Source organism: Asterias rubens, chromosome 13, assembly GCF_902459465.1.
Source record: "Asterias rubens chromosome 13, eAstRub1.3, whole genome shotgun sequence".
Taxonomy (NCBI): domain Eukaryota; kingdom Metazoa; phylum Echinodermata; class Asteroidea; order Forcipulatida; family Asteriidae; genus Asterias; species Asterias rubens.
In genome coordinates, this window is record NC_047074.1 from 16,010 (window position 1) to 34,224 (window position 18,215).

Below are 18,215 nucleotides of genomic sequence, written 5' to 3' on the forward strand. Positions count from 1 at the left end.
CTATTTGTACATGTATGTATTCTTTTTGAAGAGATCAGTCCTTGTACAAGCTTAGGCTTCTTGTCTGCGACCTCCCACTATATGATTAACTTCTGTTAAGTAGTTTTTCATTATATTGCACTACCTAATGGTATACCTGAACCACCATAACTAAAGTGTGCCACAAACTAGAAAAAGAAGAGTGCACTCAAAAGCTATTAAACTCCCACCAGTAAACAAACACTAAATTAAAAGCAAATCAAAAACATGACAATAAGTGTCATACATTAGTCTTTTACCTTTACTAAATTGTAAATGGACTTCAATTTTCATCCTATTGGCTAATTGAAGGAGGTTTACAGTCAGCAAGTACTGTGGTTCTATTCTATTTGATTTTATTCTATTCTACTATCCTATATTTAACGATTCTTTTTGGGAGATTTCTTCAACATAGTTAATTGATGGGCTATCTTTGCCTGAGTCTAAAGATGGAGTTTGACCGTAAAGAAGCAGCACGCACCTCCGCACAAGGCAGAAGTGCCACACACCTCCGCATCAATGCAGAAGTGGCACGCACCTTTGCATGATGAGTGCAATCTCACAATGTCACCATTATAGGAGCTGATCACCCATGATGAGAGACAGACCGTACTGGGATACAATGCAAGACATCATACTGGGGTGACGAGCCTTCTAAACGCTGTCGCCTCCATCTTTTGAGTTTAATTAGGTTTAAAAACTTCAAATCTAGACTAACCCCCCTCCCAACTGCACAATCCCACTCCCCCCATCCCCACCCCCCTCCCCCCAAAAAGATAAAAATAAAAAATAAAAGTATGTTCCCGAGGCTTTGCACTCATGAAATGTTAGCTTGGTAGCAGAATAATTCCATTCCAATATTGTGCATGTGGCGTGATTGTGTCCAGGAAAGGTTTTTCATACTCACAGTCCTCACTTGTTACAATGTAGTCACATGAGAAGTTGGGTCCAAAGTGTCCTCTTGTCCAATTAGTACAAATTATTAAAACCAAACACCCAACACAAATACATGTCACTTTTATTCTAAAGATAAGGTATTCCATTATTCTTCAAAAGAAGTCTTAATAATAAGGTATAGCATTATCACTCAGTTGTTTGGTCAGGAAAACACATTAAATTTGTGGACATACCAAATCTTTAAAATTAAAAGTATTTCAATTGAGAGCTGACAACTCATCACAATTACACATTGCTGCCTAAGAATAAACATTAAAGTAAAAATAACCAGACACTTCTTTACTGCAGAAACACATGATTTATTCACAATAACAAACTTTACAATACCCAATTCAAGGCAGTGGACACTATTGGTAATTACTCAAAATAATTATTGGCATAAAACCTTTCTTGGTGACGAGTAATGGAGAGAGGTTGATGGTATAAAACATTGTGAGAAATGGCTCCCTCTGAAGTGCCATAGTTTTCGAGAAAGAAGTAATTTTCCACGAATTTGATTTCGAGACCTCGAGTTAAGAACTTGAGGTCTCGAAATCAACCATCTAAACGCACACAACTTCGTGTTGCAAGGGTTGTTTTTCTATCATTATTATCTCGCAACTTCGATGACCGATTGAGCTCAAATTTTCACAGGTTTGTTATTTTATGCATACAGTATTTTGAGATACACCAACTGTGAAGGCTAGTCTTTGACAATTACCAATAGTGTCCACTGGCCTTTAAAACAGCATTGCTTTTTATTTCAAATTAAGAAACAATTTGAAGAAATAACTTAACATAAACAAGTACAGGTATGTATTCTCAAACACGTAACACGACAGATAAACCGCAAAGTTGTCAGCTCACAATTAAAATATTTCAAAGCCATGGCACAACAATTTCTATTAATTGTCATATCGAACACTCGTATTGAAAAAAGGATTTAAAAAAGTTTTTTTTTAAAGGATTAATAAAAAAAAATTAAAAAAGGTATGTTGTTGTAACTCCTAAGCTTGAATGTAAATGAGGAGTGTAGAATTTTGTGAACTTCTGGGAATATAAAGTATACTATCTGATTGGAATTTCACAGGTTAAGTCATAATGCAAAATGGCATTATCAAGGTGTAAAAAAGGGGGATATTTCCATACCTTTGACCTTTATACCCCAGAAACAAATGGAACTTTCTGTTCTCTCAAGTTGCAAGTCCCCCCCAAAAACATAATTACACAACTGAGTTTGCCCGGTGGCTAGAGGCAGTGTGAATCCTTGCTTAGCAGCGGGTTCTGCAAATGATTTAATAGATTTGCATCCAGAATAAAGAATATTAATTTGGTTTGTACCCATATACACTGATGAATTGCCACTGTTTACTCAGTACTTACCCGAGTAAAAAATCACAGGCATATTACTCGGTTGGGATTTCGAACCCACGACCGTTGCAAATCTAGAGCAGTGTCATACCAACTAGACCACTGAGATTGCCTGGTGGCTAGAGGCATTTTGAATCGCAAGTGTAGCAGCGGGTACTGCAAACAATTTATAGATGTTACACTTGCAACCGGAATAAAGAATATTAATTTGTTTTTTTACCCTTATACACCAATAATTGTTAGCACTTTATACTCGGAACTTACCAGAGTTCTGCGAAGAAAAAATATCAAAGGCATAAAAAAAACTATTACTCGGGTGGGATTCAAAGAAAAAAAATTGTCGCACCGTGGCTTTGAAGACAACACAAAAAAGAACAACACTAATGCATGCAAGGCAGTATGATGGTCAACAAACTAATACAATATCAAGCAAATTTGAAAATGAACAATATCAAAAGATTTCTTACATGTACGCATTTACAACTTCAATAATGAATCATACTGTCTTGCATAGCATTTTGGGGACGGGAAAGGTGCACAAATACATAACTCTCATCCATTCATTCGTTCATTCATTCATTCATTCTATCTACTGTACACAACTAAATGATATGGTTTTATGGATAATGTATAGGAGCAAATAGAGTCCATTTTCATATTGTAGCAACTACACTTAAAACATTATGAAGTATCAAACACTTTTCAATTACAAAATGGAATTCATTTACAATTTGTACAACAATCATTCATAATTTCTAACTTAATAAAATACATACGTGCAGGGATACATCTATATAGACCACACACACAAATGTTTGTCATTGGATTAAGGAAAAATGCTTCAAGTGTCATCATTTGTAGGTACCAGAAAAAATCATTCACAGCACGTCTGTGGAAATGGGTTTTTTTTCAACGAAAAGTGACGAAGGACAGGATTGAAATCTACATGGCATTATCTGCATTTAAGTGTTGAGTATACAAGTTTCTGTGTCTTTTGAATATTCATGGAGAGCATTTTTTCCAAGGACAAGCATCTAAGAGTGATTATAGAACAACAAATATTGAATACATTTCCTTTTTGCATTGTCAGAACTTGATCAATCTGCACCATGCATTATCATATGCATCCAATGTTTGCATTTAACACAACTAACCATAGTCCTTTGATGATACTTGCTCCTTCAGTGATGTCAAACATTTCACATAAACAAATCCTAAGAAACATGAAAAAAAGACACATGCAATTAAAATGATTATAAGACTATTTATGAACAATGACACAAAAGCATTACAAAATGATTCTGAACTTGTAGATGTCATTAACAAAAAGAGACCCAGTTAAGAAAAGGACATAAAAAACAAATAAGTCACAGTTGTGGGTACTCTTTGTTCATGAGGCTTGGTGCACAATTTCAATAATCATGAAAACAGATTACTTTGTTTTCAATACTTCATGTTCATGGATTCACAGTCTGGTGTTGCTATTAATTCACATGTTTTTCCCTTCATCTCAAATTAGGGTTTCTTTTTAGCTCTTTATGCATTCGATTTTGTTTTGTGCGCACATGATTGCGTTTTTCTCGCTCAGTCATTCAATTTTGCTTCGCTTTAGGCATTCTATTTCATTTATAGGTAATCAAGACTTCACTTTGACCATTCTTAAGTTGAGAGGCAATGAAGAAGTCCACAGAGTTCACCTTCATACTTGGGGGTGTGGATATCAAAAGGTGGAGGGGGTGGTGGGGGGGGGGGGGTGGGTAGGGTCAGGGTTAAGCTCTTTGTCTGTAATATGGATTCCCTAAATGAATCAGAGAGGCCATGAAGCAGCACACAGTGATCACCTTCATACTTGGTGGGGTGGATAGCATAGGGTGGGGGGGGGAGTATGGTTAGGCTCTTTGTCTGGAATATGGAAGTTCTCTAAATGAATCAGAGAGGCCATAAAGCAGCACACAGTGATCACCTTCATACTTGTTGGTGTGGATAGCAAAGGGTGTGTGTGTGTCTGGGGGGGGGGGGGGGGGGTCAGGGTCAGGGTTAGGCTCTTTGTCTGGAACATGGATTCCCTAAATGAATCAGAGAGGCCATAAAGCAGCACACAGTGATCACCTTCATACTTGGTGGTGTGGATAGCAAAGGGTGGAGGGGGGGGGTATGGTTAGACTCTTTGTCTGGAATATGGAAGTTCCCTATATGAATCATGCCCAGAGAGGCCATAAAGCAGCACACAGTGATCACCTTCATACTTGAGTGGTGTGGATAGCAAAGGGTGGGGGGGGTAGGGTTAGGCTCTTTGTCTGGATGGATTCCCTAAATGAATCAGAGAGGCAATAAAGAAGTCTACAGTGATCAACTTCATACTTCTGGTGTGAATAGCAAAGGGTGAGGGGAGGGGGAGGGTTAGGCTCTTTGTCTGGGTGGATTCCATAAATGAGTCAACAAGGCAATAAAGAAGTCCACAGTTTGTCCAATATTGGTAAACCAGGGTGTTTCAACCATAAGGATCGTAGCTAGACTCTTTCATTAATTTGTTTATTGAATTGTTGTTGATGCAGAAAGGGGGTAAAAGGGTTCTCAATAAAATGTCCATACACTGGAGGGAAACAATACAAGAAGATCCAGTTATCTGAAAGATTGTGATGTTTTTACCTATCACCCATACTGTGGTTTGGATTGGATGTTTATACATTGAAAGATTTATTTATTCACAGAATATATATACACAATTTTGAAGGCAAATGGGTCTACAAAATATAGTTATTCCAGAGCTGTTTGCTGAAATCTGTAAATGATCTACAAACTTTGAGCAAAATCAAATAATGTTTTAATGGATAATTAGCAGGGATTCTGGCATGTGTGTGTGTACTCCAGCTTACCACAACTAGGCATACTTCACTATACACAGCTAGTGAAGAAATTAAATGCTGGTGTTCATAAGCGCAGAATAATTTTGCGGTAAGCAGAGCCAAGATTTTGAGCCATAGAGTGATGTTTTCCAGTCTTAAGTTCATCCACTTCTTTGATCAGCCTCTTCACGATCAGCTTTCAATTGTTCCTTTCTGCATCCTCAATATCTTCGTTTGTGCCAATTATTTATAAGAGATTTAAAATGAAGACAATTATTTGTCTCCTTTTTCTTTTGGTTTCTAAAAACAGCTACAGGACAACTTACTGGCATCTGGCCAATGAAAATGAAACCCAAGAATGAAACCAGCTCCCTCAAGAGTTTGGCATGCACGATCCAACTCCTTTTTGAATTTGTCATCCATAGGTGTTTATGCGCATGTGCACGTCTCATTTGCATATTTCATGGGAAGGGCCTATTCGTCATCAAAGTTGAAAAACCAAATAACGATATAAAAAAAAAACCTTGTTGCAAAACTTTTTTCGAAAACTACCTTTAAACCTATGTTACTTCAGAAGGAGATGTTTCTCACAATTTGCTTATACTATCAACAGCTCTCCACTGCTCGTGACCAAAAATAAAAAGTTTTTGGGCTAACAATTATTTGGTGTAATTACTACTAGTGTTCAGTGCCTCTATAAAGACACATTTTAGAATACATGTATGTACTTACCACAGAACAACAGCAAGATGATTTACAAATCATTGTCAGAAACATTTGTATCAGAGTTTCTGTCAAAGCATGGTCTAAAAGAGAACAAAATATACACATAATCAGTTAAAACAAGTGGTCATGATCAAACACACTTGAACCACATCAGGGCCTAAATTAGAATAAATAAATAGTACTAACAATACTTGGTTCTTATACAGCGCTTTATCACACCCCTAGGGGTGTATCAAAGTATGAGACGTATTCCTTTATAGCATCATGTAATGGTTTCAATGTGCTGTGGTGCAATATGCTGCTGATCAGACCAGGAACATATGGGCAAAACCATTCGCTATATATGATAAGTGTGCTGATTTTCATACATTACACAACACACATGAACTACAGCTTTACGTCCCATCTGAAGGATGGAGCAATAATGGTTAGGACACTTAACCATCGCTTTGACTTTCTGATTGAACGCAAAGCTGTTGGTCCCGTGTGTTGTGAACAGCATGTAAAAAATAGTGCAGTTTACATCGAAAAGCGAACAGGTTACTGCGCCCCAGTATTCCTGGTTTAATTGGCTGCATAATGCGCCATAGCACCTTGTAAAACAATTTAAAAAAATAGGTCTCATAAATGTTAGCTCCACTGTACCTGGCAGGTAAAATAATGTGCACTTTGATATGCCCCTTAGGGGTGTGATAAAGCGCACTATAAATGTACATGTAACAACCAAGTATTATTAAAAATGCTTAATCACACAAAATGTCAACACTGGGAGTCGAACCCACACTCTGCTGATCAGAAACACCAGAGCTTGAATTTGGTGTTCTCATCAGCTTGGCCATGACTGCCGCATCAAATGGCTGCATCAAAATATTGCATTAACAGCTCACCAAGGTGGGCTACCTTAGAAAGATATAAAGATTAATTAAACTGTATAAAATGTAAGGTGTCTTTCTTCTTCATCCGTTTTTTCCCCCTCAAAATGTATGTTTATGAGTGTATTTCGAATGCTGAACTTGCATTTCTAGCCACAGATGTGAAGGGATCAATGAATATGAAAGAATGTATAAAATATAAATCACTTAAGTAACCCCAGTGCCATTTTTCAGAAAGTCAATGTTGACCCTGATAAGATGTTTCTTGAAGAATTGATCTGTGTTTTGAGGCCCAACGTAAGGAAATCCCTTTTGCAAGAAGTGCAGGGCAAAATGTTTGTCACTCTAAGGCTTGAGATTTAAAGAGACGGTAGCTAGCAACAAGAACCTACTTTGGTAGTCATGGTAGGAAGCAACCGAGACCCTGTCAGTCTATAAACTGCCATTCATAAATAAGACAGTTTTGCTATTACTATTGGCGGCGAGTGGTCACTTGGGGGTGTTTAATGTTGATAATGACCAGCTGGAACTCTGTTTATAACCGATTATTTTTGGTTACTATACACTAGTCTTGATGCAAGACAGTTCTTGTTGCGGGCAATGCAGGCACTGTTGGTGAGTTGGCCGCGCTGTGTGTTGTGTTAAAGAAAAACGAGGAACGTCTTGCACCAAGAATGCATCCAAACACTGTCCGAGTCATAGAAATGAAACACACGTACGGAGCTCAAGGTCGTCGGAAAACGGCATTTATGAATGGGAATAAAAGAGCATTGACTCGTTCTTAAATTTCTGTTTAAAACTAAGCAGGGTCGTGGCCATGATTAAAGGCCCTCGCCTTCCGCTTGAGCCTTTATCAAATGGCCAAGACCCTTCCAGTTTTACACGGCTGTTCATGACTACCATTTTTTTCCATTCATTAGACCCATGTCTATTGGCTTCAAAAAAATTAAACTTACCTTTATAGATACATATGTCCAGATTGAGTAATGCCGGGAGTGCATTAAGTTACTTCATTGTATGGTGAAGATCCTATTGAATCTAAAACAGATCAATGGTCAAAGAATAGAAATTAAGGATAAATTATAAATTATTATGTCAATTGCATCAAATAATCCTCAAGCAACTACCAACTTTGGGGCAATAAATCCAGGTACTCATGTCATAAACCTTTTCTACCTTCTGCCCTAGTACAGTAGTAGTTCAAAAGTCTTCCAGATTCTGAAAATCTACATGTACTCCAAGGATAGTAGAATCTTGGAGGAAGGAAACAACAATGTCTAAGAAGAAGGGATAAAGAAGACATGTCACACAAGGGGATCACACAATCACCAGATGCCAAAGAGCAAAGAGCAAATTGATAGAGTTTTCTTGGACTTCTCAAAGACCGTTGAAAGAGTCCCACATGAGCGTCGTCTCCTGAAACAACACCTTACTGGCGTGAGTGGTCACCTCTTGTCCTGGATACAGGATTTTCTGACAGGTCGCACCCAACAAGTCATTCTTGAAGAAGAGCAGCAACCTATCCAATGAAGCTTCAGGAGTTTTGCAGGGTACTGTGCTTGATCCCCTCTTACTTCTGGTGTTTATAAACGACCTGACGGACTATGTTTCAATTGGAATTCGCCTTTTCGCAGATGAATGTTTTTTATACCGGCCCATCAGATCCAAGGACGATGTCACTACCCTCCAGCAGGACCTCACCAACCTCCAGAAATTGTTATTATTATTAATATTATTATTATTATTATTATGTTGGACAATCTGTCGTTTTGTGTGCACACAGTCTAGGTAACTTCCGGGAGGAAGGTTTACGATATCGCAACTCACCATTCACACTAGTTTGTTTGTTCAAAGATGATCTTCCCATCAAGGAAACTCGGCAAACTCCCACAAGGGGTTATAAACACCAAGCTGGCAACAACCAATCTCTCTCATAGTACAAACATTGGGGTAACATCTATGATTATCAATTACAATCAAGAAATTGTGATTCAGTAACTAGACGACAATATTTATTCTAGTCATTGTGAAATCAGCGGTTAGCTGGGGGATTCGAACCCACAATCTTGTGATTGTAAGTCCTGCAGTCTAACCACCTGACCACGGTGACACTACATTAATATATATGTACTTTAACTATACTAGCTAGTCTGGATTTATAGCCCTATTAAAAGGAAAGTACACGTTTGGTTATTACTCAAAATAAATATTAACTTAAAAACTGACTTGGTAACGATCATTGGACTTGGAGAGCTGATGGAAGTATAAAATAATGTAGGAAACGACTCCCTATATGGTTTTTATGGGATACACAAAGTGAGAAGACTGGTCTTTGACAATTACCAAACGTGAACAATGCCTTTCAATACACTACGTACATACACATGTACATTAGCTGACACAGTGACAGTCAATAACATTACAAACTAGATGCGTAGACCAGCTAACCGAAGAAAACGATTTAAAAGTAGCTTCTCTCGAGCGGACGGCGGAATGAACCAGATAAATGTAATCTAACAGCCCTTAGCTTGACTTGTGTGCTTTAGTTGCTTCATAAATAATACTTTACACAGATATTAACAGTCAAAATTGTCCACTTACTCATTTTATACTTCCCGCGATGATGTTCACCATCTTGAATTGATCACGGAATGCAACACTAAACATAACTAGTCTACAGAGGGCGCTAGGGTTGTTCTTAGATGAAATTAATTTTCTTTGGCCCTGTTATAACAAAATATACTACCAGACTAAGGTTACCAGCATAATACCATGTCATGTGTACAGTTTGTGAGTGGTATCCAGCTCATTTCTGCTAAGCATACTATTCTTTGAAATAACGGGCCCTGGATGCCATGCCACCTAGGCCCGGGGGGGGGGGGGGGGGTCGGGGGATGATGGGAGGGGCAAACCCGGGCCTGTTCAGGTCCTGGGGAGAATGGTGGAAATTGCACTCTGTGTCCTATTATACTAATTTTGACCATTTTAAATATTGCCTTGACAGGAACAGCCCTTGACTAATAATAGTAGTTATAATGTTAACAAGTTGGCAATATCTTAAAAGAAGTATTAAAAGTGTACAGAGGTAACACTTCTCAGACTGTGTATTACTATGGGGACTCTCTTCTCTCAGGAATTTTTGCAATAATATCTCAAAAAAGAAGTATAAGAAGCGTTACCGCGATAACACTTCTCCGACTGTGTCTTGATCTAGGGATAATTATTCTTATAGTTTTGGCAATAAAGTAGTGCAGCCAAGCTTGAGTGCAGCGGCTTTGGGTTAAAGTACAATGTGTTTTAAGACATTTTTCACTAGTGGCAAAACAATGCAATTTCTTTTACAGGGGTATTTTACTATTTTAAAATGTTAATTATATATCACAATATTGTTTCTTGTTTCACATGACCAAGGTATTTATTTCACACTAAAGCCATAAACATAAATATGGCAAAATAAAATGAACATTTTGAACTTACTATACACATAACGGGCAAAAAACACTTCAAAGTTAAAGACAGTGGACACTATTGGTAACTGTTAAAGACTAGTCTTCACAGTTGGTGTATCTCAACATATGCATAAAATAAAAAACCTGTAAAAATTTGAGCTCAATCGGTCGTCGAAGTAGAGAGATAATAATGAAAGAAAAAACACCCTTGTCACACGAAGTTGTGTGCTTTCAGATGCTTAATTTGAGACTTAAAATTCTAAATCTGAGGTTTCGAAATCAAATTCGTGGAAAATTACTTCTTTCTCAAAAACTATGGCACTTCAGAGGGAGCCATTTCTCACAATGTTTTATACAATCAACTTCTCCCAATTACTCGTTACCAAGTAAGGTTTTATGCTAATAATTATTCTGAGTAATTACCAGTAGTGTCCACTGCCTTTAAGTGATTGATAGTTATGGTAATAGGCATTAATAGGGCCTACTAAAAATAATTAGGCTACAAGACAACACCAGTATGAAAACAAGGAGTTGCTACATAGATTGGTTTTGACCTCATCGCAAATACTTGGTACGCATGCATAGCGATCAAGTTTGACTGCGAGCTGGATCAGCATGCACCTCGTTCAACAGTAAGCGCTTTGCAAAAGAATTTGCGAAAAGGTCTTTGATGACATTAGTTAACAACAGGGTGGACCACGTGAAGGTTGTCATCTTCCACCCCACAACAGTTAAAGGGATCATAATACATCCAAGTTTGTAACCATTACAACAATTGCTTCTTTGAAATGTTACCCCCCTTTGATACCTAGCCTACGGAGTGAAAAACCAGAGATAAAAAATACTCTGGAAAACCCCACTTAAACTTATCTATAATAACTATGACTTAAGAAATGCTTTCAATTGTTCAATTAAAGTTGTTGACCATGATTAGGCGGTTAAAGAAAATTTACATACCGTTTTCTTGCAGTAAAACCAATTTATTACTTTCCTTTGTTTAAGATAAGATACATTATATAATTTCAATCAATATCCTATATCGGAAGTCATTACTATAGTGGCTAGCTCCCTTTGTCTGCAGAGTGAAGAAACACTCTTGTGAGAAAGTACTCTTGAAAACCCTGATATTAGCATCAAATAGGCGAATATCAAACTTGTCAACAATTTTGTAATTAAAAAAAACCTTGTTAACAAGTACTCTCAACTATAAAACTGTTGTGAATGGTATATCACAATACCAATCTTAGTGTGGCATTTTTACCACAAAATTAACACCAGATAATAAAACAAATGTCCTTTGTATAAAAAAAAAATTAAAATAATAATTAACGAGCAATCTCAACTATTGCAAGGTATAAAGATTATGGATACTGAGTGTGACATTAATGCAACATAATTAACAGTAGATAATATAAATGTTGTGACCTTTGTTATAACCATTGTAATTAATTAATATAACAACTAGTACTCGGTGCCCGGCGAACAGCGCCCTCTTTTGAGCAAAAACTCAACATCATGCACAAATTAATAATAAATAGCGCTGCCTAGCTCGTAACAATGAACATTGTGATTAATTAGCATAACAATGAAGACACAAACACCCTCAAGGAACACAGTACAATGTCATGACCATTGTAATTTAAAACCTCAATAACAGTTATTGAACCCAATGTGAGTCACAATATTTACATGTCCTTAAATAATAACTAATACAAAAAAAAACATGGTGGCCACCATGTGGGGGTACCCCCAGAACACTTATAATATTGTTTGGATGAATAACGGAAAGACAGAGTGACACACAATAAAAGGTACCATTCATATTTAATACAATATTCAAATTCAGTAAAAGTAAAACTAAATTTTATTAGTTTGTAATGTTAAACCACTCATATACACTTCTTGACAAGCTTGTTGTCTTTATATTTGTAATGAGTTTACCCTATTGTTTCATAATTGTAATGAGCAATTGCATTACAAATTTACATAACTTGTTTCATGCTTGTAATGCAGTACTTCATTACGCACTTGAAACTTTGACATACTTGCAATGAGGTATTTCATTGCAAGAATGTTTTGCATGAGTGTAATGAAATACCTCATTACAAACATGCAACATTAAAAATGTGAATACATTAACTTGTAAGGAATTATCTCATTACAAGTTATTACGTATTCTGTCTACAAAATAAGTTGAACAAGGCAGCTTGAAGCAGGAACTTCATCACATCAAGACATCACTACAACTCAACGACTAAATAAAAGACCTTCAATTCCTGCAGCCAGCCCAAGCCATTCCTCATCACACAAGTAGACAAAAGTCCGCAGTTCAAGGCTACCATCACCCTTCCATACATCGGCCATGCATCTCACAAGCTCCAACAAATCGTCAGCCAAGCTCAACCCAGAAACAAACAAGATTCAAACATCACTTCACACAGAAGACCAGCATTCCCTCCGAATGCGATGACACATAGAGGAGACCTGCTGCATTCATATCCATGAGAAGCAAGAAACATCCAAGCACACGGCAGTATGGGACACCATGACAAATCAGCCTTGATCAAACACTCACACAAACAAAGGGTCTTTTCAGAGCCAACACTCACACAAAAGAGTGTACCCACAAGTTAAATATACATATTTATAGTTTCTTCCTATTTCTCTTCACCATGCAAAGCTTCAAACAATACTAATATTCAAGTCATTGTTCCACAATAAGAAAACTTTGTTGTGTAAGTGAGTTCAATCTGCAGATGAATCCGGATGATCATGCTGTAATATCAAGATCCATTGGAAGATTTGTTCAATGTTGTTCATGCTCTTGGAACGTCTACTCAATGGTCGAAGTACATCCTTAGTAACAGTCGAAGCTGGTACCACCAATTTGGATACAACCTTAGATGAGGGCAGTCATCATGAAGAAACAGTCCTCCTTTACAAAGACTGTGTTGAAGCAACAGTTTTATTGGTGCTGCATAATGTGGCTCAGCATCTTGTCGTAACCAACTCTTAGTTGTTCCACTCTGTTCATCCTGTAATATGATATAAAACAAAATTGAAACAAAAAGATTTGTAAGTTCAATTTTTGTGTTTAAGCAAAGTTTATTTTCCGCACGTTAATGGATTTCTCAGATTTATTAGCTAAAAGAGATCTTACCTTCAAGGATCCTGGTAAGTAGTTGTAGATATACTTGATGTATATCTCCTCAAGCCATGACGTATCTATCTTTGTGTTGTGATGTCACATCTTCATGGTCCATGTTGACAGGATGGCAGAAAAGTAGTCATCACAATAACCTGTATGTAAGTAGTAGTTGAGCGACAGGTTGTCTTTAGCTGACGCCATCTTGGGAACCTCTGATGGCCGCCTTCAACGCCCGGTCCAGCATCAGCATCTTAAGCTCAGTTGTTTCTGGTTGTGTGCTGTGTCCTTCAGCCGATCTAAGAATGTTACATCAATGGCCATTGGTAGCATTCTCGTATAGGCGCCATCTAGCGGATGACCTCTAGGGGAGCGCCATCTGAAAGAAAGTTGTTATCACATCAGTACAAACCATATGGAGACTAATATAATGTAATCATCTGATGATCATTACGGAACTACTCCTTCAAAATCAAATCACAAAGTTAGCTCAAAAATTAAGTTCAAACACTACTTTTCATGAAAAAGTTTGAAGCTTCTGTCATCTCAAAGACGCAGACTGTTAAAAAGATTGATGCAACAAACTCTCTGCACAATTCTTTCAAGTTATGTTATTCCATGTGTAAAAACTGTTTTAGTTTCTTGTGAAAACAAGTATGGTTACCATTATTACATCTGTTGTTGATCCATCAGACTGCAATGCATTCTCTCATCCACCAGCGAGACAGGAACACTCCTCTATGAAGCCAGGCAACCAGCGGTTGTCTTCTTGGTCATCGACGGATGGAAGTCACCAGTACGAACGCAGACGCCATTGATGTGCAGTTTTCATTGGACTCCGTACTTCACAGGCAGTTGGTTTCGCATTTCACCATTGCAGTAAATAAAAGACAAAAAATAGATACATTCAGAAAATGCACTTCCAAATAGAGTTATTCCATTTAGTTTGGGAATAGTTCAGGTCAACATAAATGTGGGTTTTGAGTTTTTCGATCATTTTATTCGTTAGGGTTTATTTCTTTGAATTTTTAGAGTCAAATATTTCTCATCAACTCGTTTGTCTGCATTTAGCAAATCGTAAAATAAATTGTAAATTTTTCGTTAAACTTTGATGAACACTTATGAACACATCAGAGGAAAGAAAGGAATGTTTAGGTTCTGTTAAGGGTTAAACTGCATGGTTTATTGAGCTAATTTTGTTTGGCCATTCAAAATAAGCCACATTAAGTTTTCAAAAGCACTTATTTTACGACTTAATACTTATGGACAGTAATAACTTATACTGTATTTACTTTCTTAAGTCGTCTTACCTGGAAACGTGCATCCTCAGACCATAAGACACCCTCGTCCTCCTTCCATGATCCTTGGTAGCCATTATCCTTGTGACATCACCTATATATGGAGAATCATTCAACAACTGCATCAGTTTAACTAATCTTTTTATAGTAGTGCTTTTCCATAACTTTTAAAATTTTGCGGTTTGTGGTTTTAACTATTGGCTGGTCAATTTTGTGGTTTATATTTTTAGAAATCTTTTATGCTCTTTGGTTATTTTTGCTCTTGTTTGCAGCTTTTTTTGATGTGTACAGGGCCTTGGGGTCCAGTCATGGATGTAAGGCGCTTTATAAGCGTTGTGTATTATTATTATTATTATTATTATTATTATTATTATTATTATTATTATTATTATTATTATTATTATTATTATTATTATTATTATTATTATTATTATTATTATTATTATTATTATTATTATTATTATTATTATTATTATTATTATTATTATTTTTATTATTATTATTATTATTATAAAATTATTATTATCACTAAGTTAGTTCAAAATTGAGTTCAGTTGCTGCTTTTCAGCAACAAGTTTGAACTATTTATGTCATCTCAAAGATATCGATTGTTGTAAAAAGATTGACGCAACAAACTTTCTGCGCAATCCTTTAAAGTTATGTTATTACATGTGTAAAGTCTGTTTTAGTTTCCTGTCAAAACAAACATAGTTGCCATTATTACATCTGTTGTTGATCCATTAGACTGCAATGCATTCTCTCATCCACCAGGGAGACAGGAACACTCCTCTATGAAGCCAGGCAACCAGTGGTTGTCTTCTAGGTCATCGGCGGATGGACGTCACCAGCACAAACGCATACGCCAAATATTTCTCATCAACTCGTTTGTCTGCATTTAGCAAATCGTAAAGAAAATTGTAAATTTTTCATTAAACTTTGATGAACACATCAGAGGAAAGACAGGAATGTTTAGGTTTTGTTAAGGGTTAAACTGCATGGTTTATTGAGCTAGTTTTGTTTGGGCATTCAAAATAAGCGACATTAAGTTTTCAAAAGCACTTTTTTATGACTTAATACTTATGGACAGTAATAACTTATACTGTTTTTTACTTTCTTAAGTCGTCTTACCTGGAAACTTGCATCCTCAGACCATAAGACACCCTCGTCCTCCTTCCATGATCCTTGGTAGCCATTATCCTTGTGACATCACCTGTATATGGAGAATCATTCAACAACTGCATCATTAAGTTAGTTCAAAAATTGAGTTCAGTCGCTGCTTTTCAACAACAAGTTTGAACTATTTATGTCATCTCAAAGACATCGATTGTTGTAAAAAGATTGACGCAACAAACTTTCTGCGCAATCCTTTAAAGGCAGTGGACACTATTGGTAATTACTCAAAATAATTATTAACATTAAACCTTTCTTGGTGACAAGTAATGGGGAGAGGTTGGTGGTATAAAACATTGTTAGAAACAGGTCCCTCCGAAGTGCCATAGTTTTGGAGAAAGAAGTAATTTTCTACGAATTTGATTTCGAGACCTCAAGTTTAGAACTTTAGGTCTCAAAATCAACCATCTAAACGCACACAACTTCGTGTGACAAGGGTGTTTTCTTCTTTCATTACTATCTCGCAACTTTGATGACCGATTGAGCTCAAATTTTCACAGGTTTGTTATTTTATGCGTATGTTGAGATACACCAACTGTGAAGGCTAGTCTTTGACAATTACCAATAGTGTCCACTGCCTTTAAAGTTATGTTATTACATGTGTAAAATCTGTTTTAGTTTCCTGTCAAAACAAATATAGTTGCCATTATTACATCTGTTGTTGATCCATTAGACTGCAATGCATTCTCTCATCCACCAGGGAGACAGGAACACTCCTCTATGAAGCCAGGCAACCAACGGTTGTCTTCTTGGTCATCTGCGGATGGAAGTCACCAGTACGAACGCAGACGCCATTGATGTGCAGTTTTCATTGGACTCCGTACTTCACAGGCAGTTGGTTTCGCATTTCACCATTGCAGTAAATAAAAGACAAAAAATAGATACATTCAGAATATGCACTTCCAAATAGAATTATTCCATTTAGTTTGGGAATAATTTAGGTCAACATATTAATGTGGGTTTGAGTTTTTCAATCATATTATTCGTTAGGGTTTATTTCTTTGAATTTTTAGCGTCAAATATTTCTCATCAACTTGTTTGTCTGCATTTAGCAAATCGTAAAATAAATTGTTAATATTTCGTTAAACTTTGATGAACACTTATGAACACATCAGAGGAAAGAAAAGAATGTTTAGGTTCTGTTAAAGGAACGTTACAGAATTGGTAAGAAACAAAAACCGTGAAGATCACAGATTTACATAAAACTTACATGGTGTAATGATGATGATAGTAGAAAGTATCCCTTGAAATATTTCTGTCTGAAATTTCATATTTGATGAGAAATAAATAATCTAATTTCGCGTTTGGAGTTTATCGCTCAAGAGCGTTTTATTCATTTTTGTTTTGCCATCAATGCAATGCAAAATTTTTAATAGTTTTTTTCACTATTCTCTCGTAACCCATATGGCCGATTGATCTCAAACTTCTACAGGTTTGTCAGTTTATATATATGGTGGATTACATAAAGTGCGTACACTGCCAGCAACTGTTTTACTAGCAAAACCAATTCTGTAATGTTCCTTAAAGGGTTAAACTGCATGGTTTTATTGAGCTAGTTTTGTTTGGCCATTCAAAATAAGCCACATTAAGTTTTCAAAAGCAGTTTTTTTACGACTTAATAATAATAATAAAGGAAACTTGTAATGCGCCATGTCTGTGACACTCCTGGCGCAGGAACCCTAACAAAGCTAACAACTGAAGGAACTAATTAATACTTATGGACAGTAATAACTTATACTGTATTTTACTTTCTTAAGTCGTCTTACCTGGAAACTTGCATCCTCAGACCATAAGACACCCTCGTCCTCCTTCCATGATCCTTGGTAGCCATTATCCTTGTGACATCACCTGTATATGGAGAATCATTCAACAACTACATCACTAAGTTAGTTCAAAAGTTGAGTTCAGTCGCTGCTTTTCAGCAACAAGTTTGAACTATTCATGTCATCTCAAAGACATCGATTGTTTTAGAAAGATTGACGCAACAAAGTTTCTGCGCAATCCTTTAAAGTTATGTTATTACATGTGTAAAATCTGTTTTAGTTTCATGTCAAAACAAATATAGTTGCCATTATTACATCTGTTGTTGATCCATCAGACTGCAATGCGTTCTCTCATCCACCAGGGAGACAGGAACACAGGAACACTCCTCTATGAAGCCAGGCAACCAGCGGTTGTCTTCTTGGTCATCGGCGGATGGACGTCACCAGCACGAACGCAGACGGTATTGATGTGCAGTTTTCATTGGACTCCGTACTTCACAGGTAGTTGGTTTCGCATTTCACCATTGCAGTAAATAAAAGACAAAAAATAGATACATTCAGACAGTAATAACTTATACTGTATTTTACTTTCTTAAGTCATCTTACCTGGAAACTTGCATC

At 36.7% G+C, this 18,215-nt stretch overlaps 3 long non-coding RNA genes across 3 annotated transcripts; all 3 read right to left on the reverse strand.

The window, feature by feature from the left end:
• Positions 1-2,415: 2,415 nt before the first annotated feature.
• LOC117298287 lies at positions 2,416-9,512 on the reverse strand. Its single transcript, XR_004519959.1, has 4 exons — positions 9,371-9,512; positions 7,726-7,807; positions 5,904-5,977; positions 2,416-3,539 (listed from the first exon to the last, which is right to left on the reverse strand). It is a non-coding gene; the product is annotated as an uncharacterized LOC117298287 (long non-coding RNA).
• Positions 9,513-10,942: 1,430 nt separating this feature from the next.
• On the reverse strand, positions 10,943-13,673 carry LOC117298636. The gene is made up of 2 exons (XR_004519982.1): positions 13,379-13,673; positions 10,943-13,253 (listed from the first exon to the last, which is right to left on the reverse strand). It is a non-coding gene; the product is annotated as an uncharacterized LOC117298636 (long non-coding RNA).
• Positions 13,674-14,193: 520 nt separating this feature from the next.
• LOC117298638 lies at positions 14,194-18,048 on the reverse strand. The gene is made up of 3 exons (XR_004519983.1): positions 17,910-18,048; positions 14,674-14,755; positions 14,194-14,206 (listed from the first exon to the last, which is right to left on the reverse strand). It is a non-coding gene; the product is annotated as an uncharacterized LOC117298638 (long non-coding RNA).
• Between the last annotated feature and the right edge of the window lie 167 nt (positions 18,049-18,215).